The sequence below is a fragment of the Ambystoma mexicanum genome, chromosome 2q (assembly GCF_040938575.1).
Source record: "Ambystoma mexicanum isolate Mex_15411 chromosome 2q, UKY_AmexF1_1, whole genome shotgun sequence".
Lineage (NCBI taxonomy): Eukaryota > Metazoa > Chordata > Amphibia > Caudata > Ambystomatidae > Ambystoma > Ambystoma mexicanum.
Window position 1 is genome coordinate 881,102,318 of NC_090924.1, and position 23,057 is coordinate 881,125,374.

Sequence of the window (23,057 nt, forward strand, 5' to 3'; positions counted from 1 at the left end):
TCAAGTGAAACTGTTCGACAAAAGAGGAATTATGAAATGGCGTTTTCAAAATCAAGCGAGACGATCTGATTGCTAAACCACTTCGAAGAAACGATTTAAGGCTACTTTGGGGTACGATGTGCTGCAAGGAATCATTGAGGGAGAAATATTGCCAAAACAATTTATTTTACAAATAATGACACGCTCACCCAAATTAGCCTTTTGTTCAGGCTTAATATTATAAGAACATGTGATCCTAATAAATGAATAGAATGCAGTCTTTAACACAGCTTTCATGCATTCATCTTTGATTGTGCTTGTGCAACACATTTGACAGAGCCTGAGGTTGTCAGTGTCTTGACACCCACGCCACATATAATGTGGCTTGCTAAATTCCAGTTTGGGCTACATTGGACTCACTATTTCCCTCCAGGCAGTAGACCAGCTGAAGAGTAAACATGAGATTCAGAGGAGTCCCTCAACTCTATCATTACCGGTACATCCCTCTTCCTCATCACAGTCTGTATAATAAGGCGTTCTGGACTCCCTAATTTCCATAATTGCCCTGTGTCATTGCGGCTGGTGCTTAGAATGCAGCGTTGAGTCCTGCCTTCTGGTGAGTATTCCTAAAGGTATACCGAACAATTATAGGACACTGACAAGAAGGGGATGGGGGTTGTGTCAAGTTCTGTTCTTTGAAGGAGCCAGGTGCACAAGTCACCTGGCTAAGGGCACAGCAGTTGGAACTCTTTCACACCACCTATGCATAACACATTGGTGGTCAGAGAGGCTCTCTTGACGCAACCTCTGATGCTTATGACTAAGAGCACTTTTTCAGTCTTTTCAGCAAGAGAGGCTTGGGACCTGAGGCTTTTTGCAAGAAACTACAGAGGGAATGATGCATACAGCATAGCACCACATACCTCACCTCCCAGAACTGCGAGTTTCTACAAGAAGGGGCAGCTAATAAATGAGGGATACAACCTGCCTCTTTCTTTGTAATGCTGGTACGGGAGTCATTCACTGTACCTGTTAATGTGTATTACACACAACAGAACATGCCACACAATTGGATTCACTGGCACACTTTATAATTGGGAATAATGCAAGATTTAACAACACAGTGAAAGGATATCAATCAGAGGCACTCAACAGTTCATTGACAACACAACCAACTGGGGTTCCCACTTTAATACTGGTGGATCACTCATCATGAATAGAATGAAGACAGAGTCATGAGTGATGTGTATGCTAAACAAGAATTAATTATTTGGCACTTGTTATGGAACAGTTGTTACACCTTTGATGCATATTCATTTTGCAATTGTTATTATATAGCTCTTGTACCATATTATAAAGTGGTACCAAATTCTCCATGCTTTTCCTTCAGCAAATGTCAATTTCTCTAATATAGGTGGCCCTTAAAGTCACTCTAATATAGTTATAGTTTCAGGGAAAGAATGGCCTCATACCTGAATCATTAATCTGAATAGTTGACAAGCTGTGAGCTTAGTCCATCCGGCATAGCCTGAACTGAAAATAATGAGACCATCAAACTCCCCAAAGAACTATTTGACCTCAGTCAACCTCTTGAGCCCTTTTTTCTTCATAAGTTATATTGAATTATCTTATGTAATGTTATGAGAAGTTATGTTAGCCATGTCTTCTAGAACCGAGGGAGATGTCTATAACGGTTTCTCTGTGCTAAGCATGCAGGCACCCACAAAACAGAGTGTCAAATAGCCTAGCGGGAACAACATACATATATACCATATTAGGGTTCTTACTTACCTGTTCATTCAGAATGGTCCTTACAGAATAATGTAAAGAAACAGTTCACATCGCTCCCCTCCTATTGGCCTTAAGACACCATTCACTTCTATCAAAGCCCAGGAGCTTCTCAGGGACATGACGGGTTGGATAAGGGTTGGGTCTGGATTTATGTCCTTTATGTCTTAAAAGTCGCATCTGACTGCAACAGAAAAAAAAAATGTCAAAAAAAGGATTCCCTTGGATGTTTGCATATGCACGATTAATGGGACAAAAAACCCACAAGTATAGTAAACAAAAAGAGTAAACTGTAACAAAATCCTAGGATGTCTTCTCCCAAAGTCTCTGGAAAGTTTCTCCAATTCTGGGATTCCATCGGAATGACTCAGTCACTCACTGTCTGGTGTGGGTGGCCTCTACTACTTTTATTTGACTCCTGACAATGGTTCCTCTGTTTCACATACTGGTTTCTCCTCTGTGTCTTGTCCTTTTTTCCGAGGGTCACTACAAACTGATTCTTGGTGCCTTGGTGCACCTGCATTCTTGGTTTAGCCAACAGCAGGAGGGAGCGCTCACCATTGCCACGCAAGACACTAGCCAGAAGGTCCACCAAGCACTGAGTCAAGTAGGAGGCTCAGCAGCATATGTGTGGTTTGCCACTCCCTGCCACTATCTGCAGGACCTGCAGCTGTTCCTGAACACCCCCCCATAATTTGCCTCATCGCCATGCTAGGTCATTCTCGTTCCTGAGGAAACCCTTTATTTGGTTTCTCGACTCCTCCTCTCCCTTGGTTCTGCACTGACCTTTTCTGACACTTCCTTGATTCATCATTAAACCCCGTGGTCAAATGACCCACGTGAATGATGAGCTCCTATTGTTGCACACCCTTAATTTTGGGGTGCCTTAGGGAAAATAAATCTACCTTAGAACACATGTGTACTGAAATGCTAACCATTTTTTAGATTAAAACTATATTTTAATAAGTACAAATAAATATACATCAGTTAACAAATTAATAAATGTTATAGACATACAAAAACAGTACCACGTGCTCCAGCAAATAAAATACATGAATGTTTAAACGCATAAATCAAACGTTCTAATGAAAAGTTAGGTTCTGTAGTGTGTAATTTCAAAACTCGTAGATATAATTCAGATACCTTTAGCACTGCCCTGGATGTTTCAATCCCCTATGAGGTTGGTGGGATTTTCTTCAGGGGCTGTGATTTGTTAATAGTGCAAGGTGCAAGATACCTATAACGAAAACACATGGAGGTGTGTTATTAAGAAAGTGGGTGGGAGCTCTAGAATTTCGCACTGTCTTGGAGGTGCTACTATTAACAAAGGGTTGTTTAAACAGCAGATCAAAACTAAAGCATGGCTCAGATTCTGTGTCTGACATGCCCTATTTCTGAAGATGGCTTGAGAGGCCATTAACTGAAGGGATTCTGCACAAACATTAAAGACCCTTGGTACCACTGTACAGGCCACATCAATTGCAAGTTTGCCAATGAAGACTGTGAAATACGACACGTGAGTATTGCAGGCAGTGAGTGGGAGGGGGAACGACAACATGGCATGTCAGGTTTTGCTAGGAGATAGTACACGTTTTACAAGCAAAAGTTCTCAATGGGAAACAGGTGTGAGAGTGTAGGGTTGCACACCTTGTTCAGCCAGGGTTTAGTAACATTATGTTTAACTGCTGTAATTCATTAATATTTAATTTACTCCCACTCTATGCTTGCCAGGCGATTCAAGAGCACAGAGTACTGGAAGTATGTTTTGGATTGGAAACAGGATTTCCTGAAGATTCCTTGACACACTTTGACAGGAGCCAGTGACGCTTCCAGGGCAAAACAGGGTGGGGGAGGTTGTGTTAATTGTAATTTTCCCCACAGTGCTGATGCAGTTAGCACAGTGATAAGGCAGTGGGTGTTGTGTGGACCATAAACACAGACAGGCTTCCAACGAGCAAACCTGTATTGGCACCTGGCCCACACTTACTCAGACAGGTGCAGACAGGCTTGCAATTAATGAAAACTCAGATGTGTGTCAGCAACCTAAACCTGGCGTTATATCATCTGAACTGATAGGAATACTGCTGTGAGTGGTTGTGACGTTGCGCCAAACTCCACGTATAGAGGGGTGGGTGCATGGATATACAGCTGAATATTTAGCCATTTTTGAATTTTTGAAACCCATTTTTCATTGGTGAGGTGATGGCGGCATACTAGTGTCAATCAAAATCATTCTGAATATTCTTCTAAAAGACTACTTCATTTGCTTTTGCACTGCCATGTTGGAGAACCTTGATTTTACAATCTCCCAGAAAGCCTTCCAGTGAATCTACCTATAGACTAAAAAGACGGAGCACAGAGAAGATCATTGTGGGACGCTGCAAGAGATTGAAGGGTATTTTGCTGATGCCCGGCTGTACATGTGAACCACGTGGCTGTGTGGTGAACCAGTGTAGGAATAATGTATACTCTATTGGTGAATTGGAAAAAATGCCCATTGCAGAAAATGCTGCTTCATGACACCAGGCTAGGAGTGAAGCAAATAGGAAGATGTGCATTAGACAACAGATGTAGCCGAGGACATATGTTGTGTGCCCCGGAATGATCAATCCATCACAACCACTCCTATTAATGTTAATCACTGTTCCAATTATGTGCCCAGTGGACTCAAGTCTACATTCTGATTGTATGACTACTAGTTATCACAATGTGCTAGAATATTTGAGCACACCACCACATAACAGAATACATTCTGACAAAGACTGCACCTCTCTGAAGGGAAAGAGGGGCGGAGACCATGTGACTGCCATTTTCAGTGGTGTCAGTACTGTATACACTGTACTGGAACATATAGTAACATGACATAACAAACCCAGGTTGCAGGCAGGAAAACATTGCATTACAGAAAGTGACAAAAGAGATGGAGTGAGAAACAGAGTAAGAGAGAGAAAGACAGAGAGAGACAGACTGAAAGAGAGTGAGAGTGAGAGGGATAGAAAGAGAGGGAGAGAGAGAGAGAGAAAGAGCAAGAAAGAGAAAGGGAAGCTGGGGTGGTAGAAACCAAACCAACGTACTGAACAGCACAGGAACAGGCCCCCCTGTTAAGAAAAATCATATTATAACATTACAGTACTATCTGTTAGAATATTTGATCATATTAAAACATAGAAGTAGCAGACGATGTCAGGCGAAGACCACACCCCATTAACAGAGAGAAAGAGTGAGAGAGTTTACCGGACAATACAGTACTTACTCTATTGAATACTAAGCTTATTTCTTCTTCCAGGTAGCCTTAGCAGGTTTGGAGGACAGCTTTCAGGGAAGCTTGAGAAGCTTGCGTATGGGGGCCATTAGCATCCCAGGTGTAGGTGGTCTTCCAAGTTGTGATTGATCAAAGTGGAGTTTAACATCTGGTTAATTGCCGAAAGACACATGAGTAGCTGTGATCAGTAAGAGGTATCATTCTTCCCTCTGATCTTAATGACCTGACCTAAGATCTGGTTAATTTGTATACCCCCTTCTGGGAAATTTGCTTATTAAGTGTGTTACTAAGGTTTTCTTCTGTTAATGCACACATTAAGTATATGTATTTATACGAGCAAGTCCAATGAATTGATTGACATTTGATGTACTGATGTATTAATTATTAAGTAAGTATTCTAATTTCTTGTGTCTTTCTGTAAATCTGTGTTAAATGTGTAAAGTTTTAATTTCTTTAAAACTGTATCACATTACAATAAATAAATAAAATAAATAAATAAAGTGGAGTTTACGTGCGATGACATGGGTCCTGTGGAAGGTCTTTGCTTCTATAGTCCGGGAGTAATCCAATACCAAGTGCAACATGGATACGTTTGAATGTTGCCTGGGCTTTTGCAAACATTCTGGCCTTTGTGCTGCAGAGATATGTGTATGCTAATTACGGCAGTGGGGGCGGCGGTGGGTTGAAGCAAGGAATGCCTTTGTAGTAGCCCTTCGTTTTCTGTAGTATTGGGGTGAGTGAAGGAAATGGCTATGTGTTCTTGCAGTATCTGTTCTGTTCGGTCTAATGTTGATTTGTGATATGACCGCATCACCTGTTTAAGGAAAGGCAGGTCCCAGATATAAGCATGCAGCTGGCATGGAGTCGTTAAGCCACTTATATAAAAGCATAGGGCATCCTTCTGATTAAACTGTAAAAAAACTGCTAATACCGGCAATCTGATATTAGCGTTTTCAGCTGGACATGCAGTGGAATCCCTGCTGTACTACGAGTAGACACAGGGCACGCTCACAAACCCATGCCAGAAGCGGCAAAACCGGATTGTTGGTATTAGCGAATGAAAGGGAAAAACAGCCGAAAATACCATACTAAAAATGGCAGAAATGATGGATCCGCCAATAAAAATGGCGTTAACACCGTAATGGCATTAATACTGGTGCCGGAAACAGAAATGCTGCATAAACCGGAAGTGCAGGAGCCATCATAAAAACCCCAATCCAACTGAATACACTGTTGTCCACAGCCATCCAGTTCCCAGAACAACCTGAAAAAGATGTACCAGGAGCAGAGCACCCCAGGCAAGAACTCCCACCAACGCAAACCCAAGTTTGCTGATGCTGAACCTAAAGCCCTATTGGACACTGTGCTGCAGTATTCAGAAGAGTTGTTTGGAGTCACGCAGAGCAAGACAAGCTGTTAGAGGAAGAGCGCCATATGGGGTGAGGTGGTGGCCAATGTGACAGCTCTCGGGACCGTCCCCTGAACAAGAAAGAACTGTTGGAAGAGGTGGGACGACATCAAGGCCAAGGTCTGCACAGCCATATCCAAGCACAGGAAGGACTGCACAGCCACTGGCAGAGGCACCGTGGAACCTCTACGACTCATGCTATGGGAGCAGCGCCTTAGCAGCATCCTCCACATGGAGGGGATAAAGAGCATTGGAGTCACTGAGGTAGGAGCAGGTACCCAAGGAGATGCCAGTAAGTACAAGTGCATGTACTTTGCGCATGTACCCCCCTTTTGCATGCATCCACCAGCAGAGCACAAAGTAACGGTCATGGCAAGTGTCCTGACCCATGGCATGTCACGCACTGCACACCTGTCAATGGCAGCGGCCCCTGAGGAATCACACATGCATGCACATCCCCCCACCCAGCATGAAACCCCCCTGCATGAATCCCCCCTTCATGGCCACCCATCCGAGCAATACGTCCCATGTGAGACACATGATACCAACAATGCTGGGACACACACATCATGGGATGGGCAGAATGCATGACTGACAACATATGTGGCAAAGTGCTGACAACCCATCTCTTTTCTCCAACAGGTACCATCTCCATGGACAGCGACGAGGCAGGACCCTTGCAGGCCAAAGCAGAAAGCATGGCAGTGCTGCAGGCCCAGCCCAGCCACTAGCTGGACACTTGCAGCTGCCCAGCCAGCACCACCACTGGCACTAGCAGCCCAGCCACCACCTCCTCTGGCAGTGGCAGTCCAGCTACCACCAGTGCCACCTGCACACACTGTCGTGACCTCCAACTACAGCACAGGCGGTGATAGTGCACACGTGCCACAGGATAGTGCCTCGGCATGCACCAGCACTCCCCTGCGCTATGCCGCCACCACATGCCACAGTTGGCCATTGTAGAGGAGCCCAACTCCAATGAGGAATAGGCTGAGGCCATGGAGTCATATGAGCAATATGAGGGGGACAACACACCTGGCTTCAGTCCAGCCACACCCCCACGCCCACATAGGCCGCCACCACTGCCTGTAGTCAACCTGCGGGCAATACAGTCATGCCTGGACCAGATAGAGCACCATCAGGTGGACATCCACACAATGGCAGGTGAACAACTGACAGAGATGCTTGAAATATGCAACTGAATGCATGGGTGCACCCGCCGCATGGCACAGGCACTGGGTCACGCAACAGCTGCCTCCGTGTGCACACAGACCCATAGGGTCCATGTGCACATGGACGCCACATCTGCCTCGGCAGAGGCCCTAACACAGGCCATGGAGTTAACACTGCAATACATTTACCCCATCTCAAATATGCCCACTGTGGGGTCACAGGAAAGCACACCAAGGCGACGTTCCATGCGTTCATCACCAGGGGGAGTATGTTCACATCTGGAGCTAGGGGTATGTTAAGCTGGATGCATATGTTGTGCAACATGGCGCTTGCTAGCATGATCTTGCCCACCTTGTCTGGCTTGTACATCAGAGCTCCCCCTGTATGATGTAGACATCGGAAGCGTGCCTTCCACAGGCCAAACGTGCGCTCAATTGCAACCCTGGTCCGAATGTGGGAACAATTGTTTGCTACCTCCTGTGGTGTCTGGGGATTCCTCAGGGGAGTCATCAGCCATTGGAACTGCAAATATCCAGAGTCACCTGCAAGGGGGATAGACATGGCAGCACACAATTGGGTACAGTGGATAGGTGCATCATTCCAGCAGTGGCACAATGGTCAGAGTAACACGACAGGTCAGATGTGGTTGCACTGTACACTTATTTGCATATGGGCTATTGAATGTGGAGTGTACTATTTCTGTCATTCATGTTCATTTCAATTGGTGGTGCTTTCATGAAGCGCCAATAGTACAAAATAGTGTTACCAGGCCCAACAAGGCAATATAGGGAAGGGACAAGATTAGTAAAAAACAATGCCAAATGACAGTAGATATGCAATAGTGGACCTGCAAGTGCAGCAAAGAGATGTGCAGGAGATAGAGGAGGGGGACAGACATTCTTAATGATGCTCATACCTCACATACGTAGCAGCCATGGTTGTGGACACACATGACTGATTTGGGTCACATGCCATGTCATTTGCTGCTGAGGGGTCCCCTGTGTCATTTCATCTGGCACAAATCTCATGTATGGCTGTGTTCTGTACAGAGTGACACAGTGTACGCCCCATGTGTCTCATTCACATTGCTGTGACATCGGCCCGTAGCTTGCAGGTGTCCTTATGCACGCACAATGTGTGTCTGTGACATTCCAGCTGACGCACAGTGCGCCATGCAGTTCATTGATTCACTTGTGTGCTGATGTAATGGGTACTCCTGCTGACTGTGCCATTTGGTATTGGTGCAGGGGTGTGTTGTGACATGTTGGATGTACGCCTCCTCGAGGGGCATTTGCACCCCCGTACACATGGTTTCTGCTTACTTATGCACCCATGCCTGGGCCCAATTGCAGGCTATAGTTTCTGTGTGTTTTGCATTGTTGAATTGTGGTGTGTCTGTGGCATGTTGGGTTGCACAGTTTTCCCATTCGCTGAAGCACTGTGTGTCATGTCACATGACGGTGGACAGCAGCCTCTCTATTGGGGATGATTGGTGTCTGGGGTATGTGTTGGACTTTCTGGCACAATCATTGGCATTGTGAGTACTCCCCCCAATACAGTTGTCTCAGTGCACTGTGACTTCTACTCACCCAATGCCCAGGTATGTTGCCCTCTATGCACCTCCATGTACGCTAGCAGTGTGCTGTAGCGCAGGACCATGGCATCATGGGTTGAACCTGGGAACCGGTCACAGCAGTGGGTGATCAGGAGGTCTGTAACACAGGTGACCTGGACGTTCTGTTAATGGTACTGCTTCCAGAAGTTCCTGTAGACTTCCTGATGGGCATGGGGTGCAACCAGCTCGAAATGTGTACATTCCAGGGCAGTAACCACATTGGGCATGCCTGCCATGGTGTATTACCTTACTTTAGTGGCACTCACCTGTGCCTGGGTGGTTTGGTGTGCAAAGTGCTGTCCCATATGCAGCCGGAGTGCATCCAGCACCTCCACCAACACTTTAGAGAATGTTGGCTGTGCTAATCTGTGCAGCTGAATTACAGTATGCTTGAATGTGCCCATTGCTAGGAAATGCAGGACCGACACTACCATCACCAGCAATGGTATGGCTGTGCAGATGCCAATCCTGCTATCAATGTCTCCCTGGATAATGCTGAGGACATATGCTATACTCTCCCTTTTGAGGCGGTACAGGGTTAGGGTTTGCATGTTACTGAGGGTCCATGGTGTGGTCAGTACACGGGGTATGGGTACTTGTTTTTCATAGCACCGCCTCCTCCAATCATTCTTCCTCCTCATCCTCCTGTCCAATGCCTCTTGTGCCTTCTATTGGTCCTCCTGCCTCTGCGGCACTGTGTTGGCGTGGAGCAGTTGCACGTCAATGCTGACAGCAGCCAGTGAGGGCATTGTAGTGTTTGGAAGTGTGTGAGTTGAAGGCGTGGCCTTCTTCAACTCCTCCATACTTCATTGGGAGCACCTGGAAACACTGGGTGTACCTGTGGCCTCATTCCCCACACCTACATGCATTTTGTGCCGTTCACTGCCTGCTTTCAGGTGGAGGTTTCGCCGGCTAGCATTTGGCTGTGTTACTGCCCTTTATTTGGCAGTATTACTGGACGGGCAAGCCTTGTGATGTGGTGGTATTGCCACTGTGGCAGCATTACCACCATCGCCTAGGGGCACAGCCGGTGCTCATCAGCACCAGATTCACTGGCACCTTTATTTACGGATGCCTGTTTACCGGCACTGGTGTTTCCGGTGATGGTGGTCTGCCTCACTCGTAGTTTGCCAGTCTGGTAAAAGTGCTGATGTCCGTTGTTACCGCCCTTTTTTCCCATAGTCATTTAATTTTTATATAATTCAAAACAACACAGACATTAATGCTGCTATGTTCACGCTATGTAAGATAGAATACCCAGAGAAATGCTGCATAGATACTTTGTATTTTGAAGATCCCAGCTCAGTAATCCCAAAATGGATCCCCTAGGATTGAGACCATGGTGTACTGCTGTAAAATAAGCACAGACATTCACATAGTGATAAAAGTTGAGGTCTGCAATCTGCATCTCTCCAGGTGTTTTGAACTACAACTCCCATGACCCCGTCATCATTGTCCAAGTTGGTTGGGGCAGATGGGAGCTGTTGCCAAAAACATATGAAGAGGCTGTATTTGTGGATCGATAATTGGTGTAGTGGCAAGAAAGTCCCACCTCAATTCTTAGGAATATTTTTGATGATTTAAGGAATGCCTTTCCAGTCCCAGAAAGCTGTCATCTGGCGTCACTAGTTAGCACCTTATTCTGCTGCAGTGAGCCTAAATCTGCCATTAGGTGCCGCCATGCTACTCTTGTCCTTTGACAGAACAGTTGCTATCTTAGAGCAGAGTCTGCCCTAATCACCTACTCAGTGATTTTAATGATCGCTTTTGTGGGACACCAAATTATGAAGGCTTCTGGATCCAGAGGGGAGGTCCAAAGTCTTTGGTGCCTGGCCCAAAATTGTGCCTGGTAAGTAGAATCCTGTGACGGGGACAATACCAAAGTTGATGGCAGGGACGAAGTGTAAAATCAGGTGTGAATGTGCTTCTTTGCCAGAAGTTCAGTCGAATGGAGAGACAAGCAAATCTGTCTGTGTTGACGGGTGGTGTGGTAGGATTACAAGAGAAAAAAGGTGTGTGCCAACTACTGAACCATGCTGTTATTAAGTATAATACACAAGAGCTGTGGTGAATGTGTGGGGGGACTTGAAAGGTGTTCACTATACGGCATCATAAAATGGATCACTGCAAAGTGATAGTCACTTTGTAGCTGAGTACAGTCAGTTTGTAGCTGAAAGCATTGTGAGAGATGGTGATGGGCTGAAGCTCATCTACACTTCATTGTCATGGAGCTACTTGTACAGCAGTGAGAGCAGTAGCCTACACTGATAAGGAACTGAGGGTGACTCCCACCACCGCACGCTCCGTTTGAAAATTATGTTTTTAAAAAATTGATTTTGGTGATTTTGCTTTGATGGCATCAAGCTCTTAGAATACAAAAAACAGAAAGAAAATAGTAATCTCTATAGTAATTGAGTATGAAACACATGAAGGGGGAAAATCATAAATACCCACTCAATAAATGCTGCAGGTATTAAAATGTCCAAATTAATGAAGACATTAAAAGTTGCAATTGTGAGTGGAATCAAATCCAGGTGCCTTGTTCATTAGGGACCAACAAATTGATGAAGCATTTGCCTAGTTGCTGAGGTTCACACTAGGTTCAAACATTGGTCCCTATTCTATCACAGGTATACAAGGTAGGTGATCAATATCCGCCCGCCCCAGCCACCACTGCCACAGAGAGCCACAGGCGTATAAATGCCTGTGTGCTTAAAAGTAAGCCTACATCACACTTTCACACCACTCGTGGCATGCCTGGTCAGGGCAAGTGCATGTCGGTATTCCCACTCACACTGAATGACAAAGCCACCTAGTGGTGAAAACATAAACAGTGGGGGTCATTACGACCCTGCCGGTCCGCAGACCTTGCAGGATGCACCGGAACCATTCATGAATGGTGCTGGTGCATCCGACCCCCCCATTCCCATTGAGTTCTGTGGGATGTATTGACCCACTAGGCTCTGCCCTGCGACATCACTGTGTGCTGTTTTCATCAGAACCAACAGAATGGCCGCAAAAAGCCCTATGCGCGCTAAAACCTCTGAGAAGTGCACAGGGAAACCGGAAAAAGTGGATGCCAATCTACTTTGCCTGTGTCAGTGGTGGAACAGGAGACCACACTGCAAAACCTGTCATTTGGGCTACCCACAGAGGGAAATGGAACTACCTGAAAAGGCAGTGCTTAATTTGAAGGAAACCCAGAAGTGCTCTAAAATCCGCTTTTCCTTGGCTGTTGAAATTGCAAAATAATGGTTCCCAAACATCAGAAAAGATCCCACATCCTTGCTGGGTGTTAACTATCACCTTATTTAAGGAATCCCCATAAGCACACAATGTCAGGAGAAGCAGATTTCATCACAAGAATATCCACATTAAAAAAGTGCTTGCCTGGGAAAATCTGTCAGATATGGGCGCAGTACCGCCGCCTGCCTGCATGACAGCTGTCAGTGAAGTGCATTAGAAGTTATACTTGTGCATTAAAATCAAATTGTGGAAAAGAAGTGACTTGCCACCAAAAGCAATATAGGTTGCCACTATTCAATCTCTATGTTTTAAAAAGACTGGAATTAGAGATCTGTGTGTCTACTTTTTGAAAATGTAAAGTTTATTTTAGCAAAGACAATTTTAAACAAAGTGTGTTAAAGTAACCTCTGATGCCTGCCACAGAACTTCAAAGGCAAATTCCACAGCGTGCCCCAAACAAAAGGTGCTTTCCTTCTGCTCTCTGCCCCAGGAACTCTCAATCAGATGTTAATGAAGGGGGAGGGGATTTTGCTCTGTTGCTCTGGGGAGAGACATAAGGCTTCCTGGACTGAAAGGGTATGCAAATTCAAGTGTCAACAGAAACTCTTGCCAGCAGGAAGAGAGGCCTGAATTGCTTTTGGCCCAGAAAAACTTTGGGGGCGGGCCAGACAGATATGTGTATCCTTAAACCACAAGAAAGTATATGTTTGAAAAAGACTCACAGAGAACTGTGCTAAATTCTTTAGGGGCATGACTACAGAAATTGTGGTTTTGTAGCAATTGTGATGATGCTAGAAATATGAAACTTCACAGGATTATGCCCAGATGTCATGCGCATATATGTATAAAAATGTGGACAAATCTGACATTGGGTACCCGACAAAAGCGCAAAAAACTGTAAAATCTGATCCGAAGCTCTCACCAAGATGGGACTCGGATGAATACTTGCTCCACTAAATCTGTGATGTAAATTTGTTATTGCTAGCAAGTTGGTAATATTGTAAATATGCTTTATATGAAAAATAGATTTACTGTGCATAAACAAAGGGGAGGTTCTCCCTGGAGTGTAAAATACCGCATCATCATGACACCATGTGTTCTTCTCAAATCAGGAGAGAGGACAGACCCTAACCAATAGAATTCCTAGAGGGTGTGCCTAGTATAATTCAACCTACCCACCCCTTTGGGAAATACATACATAGAGACAGCTTAGGTCCTAGAGATAAACACACATTCACCCATCAACTGTTTGCTGGCGGAGCACTTTGCAAGAGAAATCCATATCCAAGACTCCAGAACTTTGAAAGCAGAAAGGCCCATTTCCAAAGCAGAATCCTTCTCAGCTTGGCTTTTTAAAATCCTGAAACCAGATTTTACCCCAGGCCTACAAGGGGCACCAAAGAACAGCCTTGCTGTGATGTTTCTGCTTTCTTGCTAAGAATTCTTGCTAGAATCCAGAGATCCAAACCAGTAGAGCAGAGCTGTAACCAGATAACTGTGAACCAGAACCAACACGTCAGATCCAGTCCAGAGTGCCGTGCAGTGTCCAGAGTGCCATGCTGAGTGCAGAAACAGAGCGCCCTGATTTCCGTGTGTTGGGCTAGCAGAATTCCAGTCCAGAAACCTTTGACCAGATCCCTGCCCTGACGGGTCCATTCCAAACAGTAGTAGTGAGTATCTATAGCATAGAATTGTCCATAGCAAATATCTTATCCATAAGTAATCCTATCCAAACCCACTCTCTTATATCCAGAACTGCATTGTAGAAAATCTTTTGTCTTACCTGAAACTTTCTCTCATCCCTATAGTCCTTTGATAATAGTAGTGTTAAAATCATTTTTGTGCTTTTGCGCTAATATATTTGCTGAAGAAAGACAAGCGTCTCGGCAGGTAGAAACCATCCAGAGGCGTCGCTGGGTTGGTGGCTGTACTGTCATGTAGCTTGTGGCTTCATATACACCCTAGTATAAGAAATCTTGTTGTAATGTTCAAAAGCGCATCGTTCATTTGCGAATTTTGACTCTCTCTGAGAAAAACCGTCCATACCTTCCTTACCATGTATGCTAGAAACGAGATTTAAGTGTCAAATTGAAGCTAACATCCTCACCTTTTCAACAAATCCAAACTCCCTCTAGTTTTTCCACAATCGCGCTTCCCGTTTGCCGCATGTTTTCGTTTGGCTCAATTTCATCACGTGTAAAACAGCTGTTCTTTGCATCCGACCTCAGAATTAGGTGTTCAATCTGCTAGTGACTCAATAATCATTGCTAGTGTTTATCTGATGCTATACAAAGCGGCTCCCACTGGTTTTGAATCCAATTTAGTAAATTAAATCCATTTTCAGTGTTTATAGCCACTCATTCAAAGCCACATTCAAAAGCATTTGACAAGCTGCAATCATTCCTGTTTCTCTCTGAGTTTGCTGGGGGAAATTGGGATTGAGACTGTTTTGTTGAGTGTGTATTCCTGAAACCTGTTTTCTCTCCTTCCATCTCTTTACACTGCATATTGGGGGAATTTAGTAGTGTGCAGGGGGGAAGAGTGACATTGCATTTGATTGAACCCTCACAAAGTTTTATTCTATGCAGCATTCTTTTTCCTATCCATACTCCTTTTGATTAAAGAGATTGTTGATTGTAACATCACCCCATTGGTGATCATTGTGTAAATATTAAATAGTGGGATATATATTGTGCAAATCCATAAAATAAATCTTTTAACTTTGCAAAACAGCCTGCTTCCTGGTTCAGTGAGACCGGGGGGGGGATTCAAAGAGAGAGAATTGATATAAGGATACATCATTCAGAAATAAAAGAACTTATAGCCAAAAATATATAATTAAGGGTTTCAATTGTGCATCCCACACTAGGCATTTGGCCTCATTACGACCATGGCGGTAAGTACCGAACATTACCGCCATGGCGTAATCAACATTTACGCCGTGGGTCGATGGCGTAAAGTGCGGCATATTCCGACCCATCGGGCACGTGCATTACGCCATGGCGTTAATGTAAAGTACGGCATGGCGTAAATGGGCCAGAAACGGCCCTTACCGCCATCGCACGCCGCGCAAGGAGCACTACCGCCACACACACCATAGCGGCGACCGCAATTAGCGGTCACCGTAATTAGCGGTCAGCGTAGTTAGCGGTCACCGTAAATAGGCGGAACCGGAAATAGCGTCATCGCGGCGGAACGGGAAACTGCACGATCCACACAATCCATTGCCATCCTCCACAACCATACCTGATCCAACCCTGACACCTATCCACACCCATCACCCACCCAATTAGCCAAGTAAAAATGCCCAAAGTTGTTAAAAAAGCATGTGACCGGCAGCGCCAAGACCGTTTCTCAAAGGAGGAACTAACCATGCTCGCAGAGACCCTGCAAGAAAATGCTGCAGCTGTATTCTCCGCGCAGATGACAAGGCCGGCAATAGCAAAAAAAAAGGCCATATGGGCCCTAGTGGCACAGCGTGTGAGTGCAGTGGGGGCCGTACCCCGCACTGCCCAGCAGTGCAGAAAGCGCTGGGACGACTTGAGGCTCCGTGTCCGAAGCATCCTCTCAGCTAACCGCAACCTAGCCACGTCAACTGGGGGTGGATCCGATTCGCCCATTAAGCTGCAAGCATGGGAGGAAATATGTGCATCCACCATCGGGATGGAGAGCATCCAAGGTGTCGGAGGGATGGAGAGAGGAGCGCCGACCTCAGGAGATGCAGGTAGGTGGCCAGAGCAAGCCATGCAAAACTCAACAAAGTCCTATCATGTGAAGTACCATGTAGCCCCATAGCGCATATGCAACACATCGGCAGGTGAATGTCCACAGACACATCCAGACTCCACCCTGTACACATGCAGCATGCACACCCTAACTGCTGGCACACACATACCACCATGCTACCTCCACACAAAAGGCACAAAACCTGTATGCCCCTGCCTGAAATGTGCTGCATGTACCCACTGTATAGATGTCATCCCTCACAATGCACGGCCAATGTCCGCGGACCCATCAATAACACTTTCCCTCCTTTGCTCCACCACAGGATCTGACACAGACCTCCAGGAAGAGGACAACACTGCATCCACATCCACCAAGAGGGCCAGGCCACAGGCATCCACCTCAGCCATCCGAAAGGAAACACACCACCAGCCGCAAACCCTGCCTGGGGATGAGGACAGGCAAATGCCAGCCCCCACAACAGCAGACACAGACCCAGCAGCAGCACCGCACATGTCACTAGTCGTGCCCACTGAAGGGACAGGCTCTGCTGCAAGCAGCACCCTGGGTGAAATCGCTGCCATAGCGGCAACCTCCGACAGTGAGGCAGGCAGCATCGAGCTCATCGATGAGGAAATGCCCACTGCCCAGCCACATTCCCCCTGCATATCCCTAAGCCCCCTGCAGGCGGATGCCACACAGGGGCAGTCGGAGGCCGAGTATTGGCCAGCCACCCCATCCCCCCAGCCTGAGGTGAGCAGCCCAATGGACATGCAAATGCCACTGGGCATGGCCCAGCGGAACCAGCAGACACTTGAGGATATGGTTACCCGCCAGCAGCAGCTATCCGCCCTCCTCAACGAACATGTTGCACAGTGTGGGGTGCCAAGGGATGGCATGGAGAGTTTGGAAGACCGAGTCACAGCTGCCATAGAGTCCTCCACAAAGGACATATGCACGGAACTCGCGGCTGTGCGCAATGTCCTCACAGAACTTGTCCAGACCATCAGGGACATGCGTCCAGATGTGCAGGCCGGACCGTCCTCATCAGCCAGCTCGGCACAGAGCAGCCCCATCCGCAGATCAGGGCGCAATCTACGCAGCACGGGCAGGGGTGCCCCGGGGGCCAGGGGAGGGGATTCACATTAGTGGCTTGACAGTCGAGCAGGACTACTGCACACCCTGCTGCACAGACACTACCGCACCTTGGTAGGGATTCCAGGGTGGAGGGGGGAGGGGGTGTGTTGGGGTGTTCAGGGTGGAGGGGGGAGGGGGTGTGTTGGGGTGTTCAGGGGGGAGGGGGGAGGGGTGTGTTGGGGTGTTCAGGGGGGAGGGGGAGGGGGTGTGTCACGACGTTTCATTGTTTGAATACACATTTTTCTTTCCCAAAATGAAATGTGTGGACATTTTCATTGCATATGTGTGCTTTATTGGTGTACAGTCCACAGTGTGCATGTCCCAGAGACACACAGTGCCCCAAGTGCAGTCTCCATGTGATTCACACCAGCCGTGTGTGCTAGAAGCAGTGGTCGATGATACTTTGGCGCATTGCACGCCCCTCCTGTGCGTCGCCTCCTCCATGGGGTGCTGCCCCATCTGCACCCTCCTCATCCTCATCGTCAGGTGGTTGCAGTCCTGCGTCAGGGGGCAGGGGCACATTCCGTCTGACGCACATATTGTGTAGCATGACACATGCCATGACGATCTTTGCCACCTTCTCATGGTGGTACAGGAGTGCCCCACCAGACCTGCTGAGGCTTCGGAACCGTGCCTTCAATAGGCCGAATGTTTGCTCTATGACCACACGAGTACGTGTATGTGCACGGTTGAAGTCCTCCTCGTGCTGGTTCTGCGGGTTCCGGACTGGTGTAAGGAGCCACCTCTTCAGGGGATAGCCTGCATCACCTGTATGTAGGCGAGAATGTATGTGTCAGTCATGTCGTCTGATCAAGAACATGATGTGCCACCATGGCCTGCATCCAGCTGTTACTTCGGCTCACTTCTACATGCACTAATTGATTCACACAATGCAACCAGTATATGCTCATGGCTCCCATGGCCTGTTTTGCATGCCATCACCCAATGTATGCAGAGGAGTTGAGTGCATTGTGAGTGCCCATCCTCTGTCTCCGTTCTCTGTGTTGCTCACAGCCAGGTGGAGTATGCATCATTCCCCCCCCCTTCAGCCAGGTGGAGTATGCATCATTCCCCCACCCCCTTCAGCCAGGTGGAGTATGCATCATTCCCCCCCCCTTCAGCCAGGTGGAGTATGCATCGGTACGTCATTCACCTGCCCACTTCCATGACATTGGACTCACCGAGTAGCCAGGATCTTGGGCCTGCATGTCGCTCCATGTAGCGTGGTATTGTGGAGTTCCTCAGGACCATAGAATCATGGGTTGATCCGGGGAATCGGGCACAACAATGTGTGATGATCTTGTTGGAGTCACAGACCATTTGCACGTTGATTGAGTGGAACTGTTTCCGGTTGCGGTACGGTACCTCCATGGCACGTGGAACCACCAATTCCACATGGGTGCAGTCGATGGCACCAATGCAACCGGGTATGCCGGCTAGTGCATGGAAACCCACTTTGGTGTTTGCAATGTCCTGGGCAGTCCGTGGTAATGAGATGTGGTCGTCTGTGTGCTTGAGGAGGGCATCGAGCACTTGGATGAGTGTTCGTGAGAATAATGGTTGTGAAATGCCATGCAAGTGCCCCACTGTGTGCTGGTAGGTGCCTGTGGCCAGGAAGTGGAGTACAGACACTACCTTCAGTAGGGGTGGGATGGCGGTTGGAGTTTCTATCATGCTGACGATGTCGTTGTGTATCATGTGTACGATGGCGGTGATGGTGTCCCGGTCCATACGGTACAGGGTGTGGATCTGCTCAGCACTGAGGTTGAATGGATTGGCTCTGATGCGTGGGATTGGGGGCTGCCTGCGTGGTGGCACTGGCTGTGCTGGTGGGGCTTGCTGGGCCTGCCTTGCCCTCCTTCTCCTCCTGCGTCTCCTCTGTTCAGCCTGTTGTTGTTGTTGTTGTTGTTGTTGTTGTTGTTGTTGTTGTAGTAGCACTTGCATTGCTATCAGGTTCTCCAGCCCCAACATTGCTAGTCGTATTGGTATCATTGTGGAGTGTGACTGGGTGTGGGAAGGGGTGGGGTGTGCTCTTTTTGTACTTCCTGAGTCTGTATTGCCTTCACCTGTGCTGTTTCTGTGCACCTGTGGCAGCTGCATTCACTTTACATGGCCCTTTACGGTTGGTTCGCGATGGCGTACTTAGCACCATGGCGGTAAGGTACTTAACGGGCTGGGTGATGGCGTTAGGTGCATGTCCGCTTGGGTCAGTATTTGCGTACCTTTCCGCCATGGCGCTAAGTACAGTGTGGCCGGGCGCGTGCGCGCACCCTTAGCGCAGTTAGCGGTAGCGTTAACTACGATGCCGCTAATGGCATCGTAGTTAACGGTCACGGGTCATGATCGGACCTGGCGGAAAACGATGGCGGTAACCATTTACCGCCATCGTTTTTCACTTAGCGCCAGGGTCGTAATGAGGCCCAATTGACTTAGGTGAAGAGCTGGGTTGAAATCACTTCCAGTCCAATGGGGCTCAAATGGGAATGGGGACTAATATTTTCTGCGGTCCAGTAATGGGAAATTACCGGGTCCACCGGGTTGTAATGCCTCGGTAATTGCCCATTCCCAGACGCCGGAATCAAAATGACTACGGCGGCAGCTATCGCCAGAGACATAATGAGGCCCAGTGTCTCAAAAGGCTATGTGCTATCAATATCAAAGATAGATTGGAGCCAAACAAGACTCAGATCTGTGGCTGGTGTTGTCATTCTCACTGACAAAAGAAAGCAATGCATTTTAAATTCACTCACAGAAATTATTTGGAAATGTGAGATTGGAGTAGGTAGGACAAATACATGCATTAATCGTGTTTCTTGCTAGTGGGTGTATCAAATGCAACCCAGTTCATTAGGGACCAACCAATTGCTGAGGCATTTGACCAGTAGCTTAGGATCACATCAGGTTCAAACCCTGGTCCCTAGTCTATCACACGTACAACACATACGTGTTCAAAACAGCAGCCCACCTCCCGCTACGGACACCATTTCTACAAAGAACGACAGGCATCTGAATGCCAATGTGTTTGAAAGAACACCTATGTCACAGTTTCCTACTACTCACAGCATGCCTGGTGCCAGAGCCAGTGCATAAAGGAGAAGCTACTCACACCTGCACTGAATGACAAGGAGCCATCCAGTGGTGAAATGATAAACGGTGTCTCAAAATGGAATGAAGTGTCTCAAGCTGTTGTGTCCCTTACTTAACTTCGAAATGTACAGAGTCGCGAGGACAATCTCCTATGAGCACTTCCACATGGTTTTAACTGGCCCTGACTGACCTGACAGTGCACGAGACATGCATTCTGACTTCAGAGAGGCCACAACACCTGCTCGCACACCCCGACAGATGTGAAATGCCAGCAGAGCATGATACTGCTCACCCGCCTCCCTATGCAGATTTTCCATCCAACCTGCTCTGGAGAAAATGCAACATACATCTTCAGGAGCACATACTTGGACCCCTTAGCATCCCATCGCCCACAAAACCATAAAGAGACAGACACAGCTCTAACAGTGGTAACGTGGCACAGTGTCTGCAGAAGTTATCTGATCTACCGGCTTAAGACTGTTTGAAATCCTGGCTTTCGCTTGATCACATTGTGTTAGCATGTGAAATTCACTTTACCCCCTCCCCCAGAACTCAGCTCGCTTCACTACCCAGACAGTACACTTGTCAACGGCTGAGAGCCTTAAACCCTGTTATCCATGACAGATTACGTTGTCCATCTGAGCCCAATAGCGTTGCCATGCATTTTGAAACATCTTGGACATAGCACCAAATCCCCTGCGTTTTAGTTCCCCTGCCTACCAGAGAAACGGAGCACTTTGACCCCGTTTTAAGAGCAGTTGAGATTTTTAAATGCATGGAAATCGTATGCATGCCCTAAACCAGCAGTGGCATGGAATATGGATCACTTTGGAGAAGCGAGTGCGTTGGGTCGGCCCTGTTTGCTTTACACATTCCTTATGGCCAAGTGACCTTGTCTGAAAGCTGTTGATAAAAGTTTCCTTTCTGCTCTGCATTGCTTTGAGTGTGAGATTTGCCTAAATATTCTTTTAATCGCCCCAGCAATGTCTTGACAAATAGAAATGTGAAAGTGTCCAGTTTTTAACATAGCACTTAACATGGGCATTGAGACCTACTTGGAAATCAAGACATTTTTGACCGGCATGCCGGCCACGTTTGGGTAGGGTTGGTTAAGAGATTGACACAGTGCAACTGAGCCTCGCCCGGGTGCATCGAAATCAACTGAATTCCCAGGTGTGAATTGATAACCCATTTATAAGAAGTCTCAGTTTTAGTGGATATAGAAATTGTCACAGTAGGATAACAAGATTTGCTTAGGATTACACAAATTGCCCATGGGAGCACATAATGGACAACTCTGACAGTAGGTCACACCTGGTCCCTGCACTGCATAGCGATAGTTCAGGGCTGGTGCAATGACCTTTGCATCCTAGTGCCCATCATAAGAAAATCACTGCTTGCTCTCATGGTGCCCCTGCTTGCTAGTGCTCCAACAGTTCCATGCTTTGCCTAAAGGGCTGGCTCAACCATGTTAGTTCAATGACTATTGCTCTTGGTCACACAGCGGGAAAAGGGCACTGTATGTTGGCTGTGCGTCACTCAATCCATGTGTCTCTTGACAGACAAACTTAATTTTCTGTGATGTTTTTACCCCCTTTACATACCACTTTCCTAACTATTTTCCCCGCCCCTCTGGGCTCCAAAAACAGAACCCCTTGCATTAAGAAGTAATAATAATAATAAATAATAATAATAATTTAGCATTTATATAGCGCTACAAACCCTCAGGCATCTGCGTGCTGCTCATTATTACCCACTGTGTCTGGTGCTCATTTATCAACCTCGGAAGGATGAAAGGCTGAGTTAGGCCCTGCCGGGATTCGAACCATATCTAAGCGAGTGCTCTACTCGCTGTGCTATCGGACCAGCTATGAGTAATTAAGCGAACACTAATGAAAGAACCCAGGCTCCATAAAATATGGCGACGTTGGCAGGAAACCTTTTCTGAAAATGCTGGCATTGGTCTTCATACTGCCAAAGTAAGGACTAGGCACTGATTTCTAAATCGCCCCTCCACAAGTAGTATGTATACTTAAAGTTACTATTTCATGTGCGTGTTCAAAACAGACGGCAGCTGTCGCGCTCTGTCTCTCTCCCCGCACACGCTGTCGCTCTCTCTCTGGCACTCTTCAAGATATCCCCTAATTCCCTCTTCTCCAACTCTCACCTTTGCTATCAGCCCTTACTTTTTCTCGCATCCTTCCTCTCACACTCACTTTTTCTCTTACTCTCTCACCCTTTCTCGCTCATATTTCCTCTTGCTCGTTATCGGCACCCTCTTTTAATGGCTTCATCCCTTGCTCTATTCCCCTTCTCATTTCATTGCACACTTGTAGCCATTATCACATCCTCCTTTAAAACTTTGCACTCTCCTCCTTGCACCCTGGTGTCTAAAAATGAGAAATGCAAAGAACAACAGTATTCAATATGTGATTACCCCGTGCGGTAATGCTACTGTATGACAGTTCTTCCACCACTTAAATACAGGTGGAAATGACGAGTTTCAATAACACAACACGTTGTTTGTGGAGTGGTCAAACATGCAGTATTTCCAAACACCACACTTTCTGCCAAGCGTACGATGAAGCCCATAGTAGTCTGCACACCCGACTAGGCCTGCATGACTTTTACTGAACATG

General features: G+C 46.9%; 1 protein-coding gene across 5 annotated transcripts in view; it reads right to left on the bottom strand.

The window, feature by feature from the left end:
• The window catches only part of APBB1IP (amyloid beta precursor protein binding family B member 1 interacting protein), a 1,612,974-nt gene that overhangs the window by 1,343,447 nt on the left and 246,470 nt on the right, over positions 1-23,057 (bottom strand). The window contains exon 2 of one of the 5 annotated variants that reach the window (XM_069648145.1): positions 2,911-3,004. The exons of 3 other annotated variants lie outside the window; for them this stretch is intronic. The gene's annotated coding sequence lies outside the window, so the exon portion shown is untranslated. Of the gene's footprint in view, positions 1-1,770; positions 1,893-2,910; positions 3,005-23,057 lie in introns of those variants that run through there. One more of the 5 variants, XM_069648146.1, reaches the window with a different exon arrangement.